General features: G+C 43.2%; 1 long non-coding RNA gene across 1 annotated transcript; it reads left to right on the top strand.

The window, feature by feature from the left end:
- The first annotated feature begins 1,947 nt into the window (after positions 1–1,947).
- LOC125291788 lies at positions 1,948–3,099 on the top strand. The gene is made up of 3 exons (XR_007193068.1): positions 1,948–2,140; positions 2,548–2,660; positions 2,824–3,099. It is a non-coding gene; the product is annotated as an uncharacterized LOC125291788 (long non-coding RNA).
- Positions 3,100–3,533: the final 434 nt, after the last annotated feature.

A 3,533-nucleotide genomic window follows, 5' to 3' on the forward strand; every position in this document is an offset into this window, starting at 1 on the left:
ATAACTCTTGGTGGTACAGGCGAACGCTGTGGTCGCCAATGTCAATCTACCAATAGCATAGTACAATACTGACATACGAATATTACAAGCCAATCAGATTTGGCTATACGAATCAGCTGTTGGACAACAACACACAAACATTTTTAGCCACCGACATGGCTACCAGAGTATGGACATCGCCGAAGAGGATTGATTTTGTGGAGGTAAGTATCTTTAATATGTTATATATGTATCTTGCTATATAGCATGTTGATTTCGTAGTCAGCGATGGTCAAATGTTTTGTCAATGTAACAGCAATCTTAGTTAATTGTCAATTGCCGTTATATTCTTGGTAGACGCTATAGGCTAATGCTTGTCACTAGCTTTTGTCGAGCTAAAACTGTCTTTAGGTAGCACTACATTTTATTTGAACAACTTCTTGTACAAAACGGCTGTGATAAAGTTAAAATCCAGTTGTTGTTAACACGGAACGAATCATTTTTTCTACAGTACCTGTTAACTTACTTAAAATTGGCAGGCTGTATTGACAAGATAGCTATTTAATTGGCACATGTGCGGTATGTGTGGTAGAACTGTTGACGTAAGTGACAGTTGTTAAGTAAATCTTATGTCAGTGTTGCATGCATGAAAAAAGACATTGCAAAAAATATTGAATTAAAACATTTAATTAACATATGTTTGATAACTAACTAAACAGAGCTAATAGCTCAAGAGGGGAACATTATTCAAACAAACAGAGCTAATAGCTCAAGAGGTGAACGTCATCCAGAGAATACCACTCTAGTCAGTGCTTGGCCTGTTCTCACACATTAAGCACTGGCATAGGTCTGTACATGGTAGATCATGCTGTTTGCATGTACATCTGCCCTTAGTACACTGTGTTTTTTGGCATCCACAGTGTACAAGTACAGCCTCTGGAGCTGGTGGCAGTGACATCCACTCCACTTCGTAGCCATCTCCAGCCATTTTCCACCCATGGTTCACTGGAGGTGGAATATCCGGCATACACTCAAGGCTTCGGCGGTGTACTGCAGCCTGATAACTTGCACACTGAATATGTTTGTGCAAGCAGTCTTTATTTGGAGGTAAGTCCCTTTCTGAACATTTTCCTGCCTTAAAAAGTTTGGCCCTTGCAACATTCACTTCTTTACAGTTTTCTTGTTCATACAGGTGACATGTGAAGACCTCCAGTGCTTCACAAAGGTCTGAAGATGGGGTGAAGCTAGCTCCTAGGTCTTGGAACAGACGCAAGTACTCTGGTTTTGAGCATAATTTTTGTAGGCTTTTGCTTTCCCAACTTTATACAGAGCACTCACAGTATCACATCCAGAAAAGGCATGCAGACCTACAAGGGCATGACATTTGTCCTCACCAAGATGGCTGTGTAGTTTGCTTATATCTGTAATGTGTGTTTCTCTTCCCTTGGCTGTGTGGAAGTACAGATGACGTCTATTTGTGGGCAAAATGCTAGAGCCAGCACAAAAACATCTGTGTCTGGACTCCTAATCACCAGGTCACTGCAGGACTTGGATGCATAAGCGTGCAGCAGAATTGTGTATCTGCCTCTTCTTGAGTAGTCTCAAGGTCTTTGATTTCAGTTACATCAAGGACAGTGTCATTTAGCTTGATTGCATGACACTTGTGGCCATGTGTCGTGATGATGGTAACATTTTCAATTATATTTTTGCAGATGTGGTCCAGCGTTGGAAGAAGTACTCAAACAGAGTTGTTTTGTTCTCCCCACATTGCAGGAATTTTTTCCATTGCTTGGGTGTTCTCTGCTTTCGTCACCATAGATTTTTATTTTTTTGGTAGCCCTGCTTTCGCCCCGGCTACTTCGGCTCAGCATTTTTTGATACTTTGGTTGTTATATGTGTCACATACAAAATGGAGCTCTGTTGACTTCATCTCTTTGCTGAGTGAACTAGTGTCCTCAGCATATTGCCCAAATGTTGGCAAAGGCTTTAGCTGTTGCACAAGAGCCATAGCATCCCAAATGTAGACTGAGCCATCGGGGCTGTCTTTCACAGTAGCAGGCGGGCCGATCTCCTCCTGCAAGACATGCATCAGCTTGGCTTTATTGGTTTTTGCCAGGGAGCCGTCAGTGTTTGCGAGAGCCTGTGGAAAAGGACCCAAACAGTAAGTGAGCATTTCTTCAATATTAATTTGCCTAACACTGCCCACAATAATTAATCTTGCAAACAAGTTATGTGAGTTGTCAGGGTGATTTCTCTTCCTTTGACTTTTGTTGTAGTGCTTTGGCATGAGTCTTTAAATGTTTTAAGTTTTATTTTTTTAATTGGGTCATGGTAAGACCTTTCTCCTGTGCTGATCCGTCTGTCAAAGAATTCTGTGAGTGCCACTTCACCTCTCTGTTTAGCCTGTATTAAGTCTGTGGCAATGTTTTCTGATGCCAGCTGGCCAGAGGAGACTTGATAGAGAGTGTCTCCATCCAGGGATAGGTCAAAAGGATTCACCATGTTTTCAATAGTGCTCAGAATGTTTACAACATCAGTCTGATCTCTCTGCATTCTGCTTTGTTCTAGCTCTGAATTCAGATGTGCCACTGGTCCCTGCCCTGCCATGTTTTTGCACTCCACAGTGATTGCTGCCCTTTCATGCTGGGTCAAGGTCCATCGGTGAACTGCACCCTTATTCAGTGAGAACCCACTAATGCCTCCCTTTGTCTTAGAATCTCGATTGGCTGTCTGTTCAATTACCTGATCGCATGCTGTGCCAGCAAAGCCATGTGTTTGGTGCCTTTGTGCTACAAAGTCACCTGAAGTTAACTGCTGGTGTGCTGCTGGATGTGTGTTTTCCAGATTGTTCATCTCGGCCCAATATGCTGTCAGATAACGGGAATAGTTGACTTTATCACAAGCAAAGAACCAGGGCAGCATGCATTGAACAGTAGACAAATGGAGAGCCCAGTTTCCCTCCCGAGTAGCCCGGATGAAAAGAAGCAGGGTCTCCATCATTTCAATGTACTGGCTCCAAAATGCAAAGGTCAGATTTGAGTGATTTCTTTCCACAAATTCATCATAGCCTTTCAGTAAATCCAGGAATGTTTCAGAGTTAAGTGCCTCATTGAACTCAATGGGGAACCGGTCTTGCAGGTCTGTTGCAATTTCCATCGCTGCAGAATTGCCTGTGCATGGCAATGTGTCTAAGTAGGCCTGCCAGCGCAGTCTTTGCAATGCCTCTGTGAAGAGCTTGTGGGCCCGCATGCTCCTGTTGTAATGGTGGCCTGTAATCACCCCATCAATAGAGCCTACAGCCACCAGTTCGGACTCAATTAAGATGTCCTGAAGGCCTGCGTCTGCATAGAGCTTCCCAATGCAGGAAAGAAATGCCATGGCCGTATGGAATTCTCCCATCCTTAAAACAAGTCTTTCTGATTATAAGCTTGTCTGCCAACGGATTTCCTGTGCCTTGGCATAGATGGCTTGGTCCATAACCAATACAATTTCTGTTTGTTTTAGGCTGTCAGCAATTGCAATGGAGCGGCTCAGGATCGTGTGAACCGTGTTCA

This window comes from Alosa alosa, chromosome 3, assembly GCF_017589495.1.
Source record: "Alosa alosa isolate M-15738 ecotype Scorff River chromosome 3, AALO_Geno_1.1, whole genome shotgun sequence".
NCBI classification, from domain to species: domain Eukaryota; kingdom Metazoa; phylum Chordata; class Actinopteri; order Clupeiformes; family Clupeidae; genus Alosa; species Alosa alosa.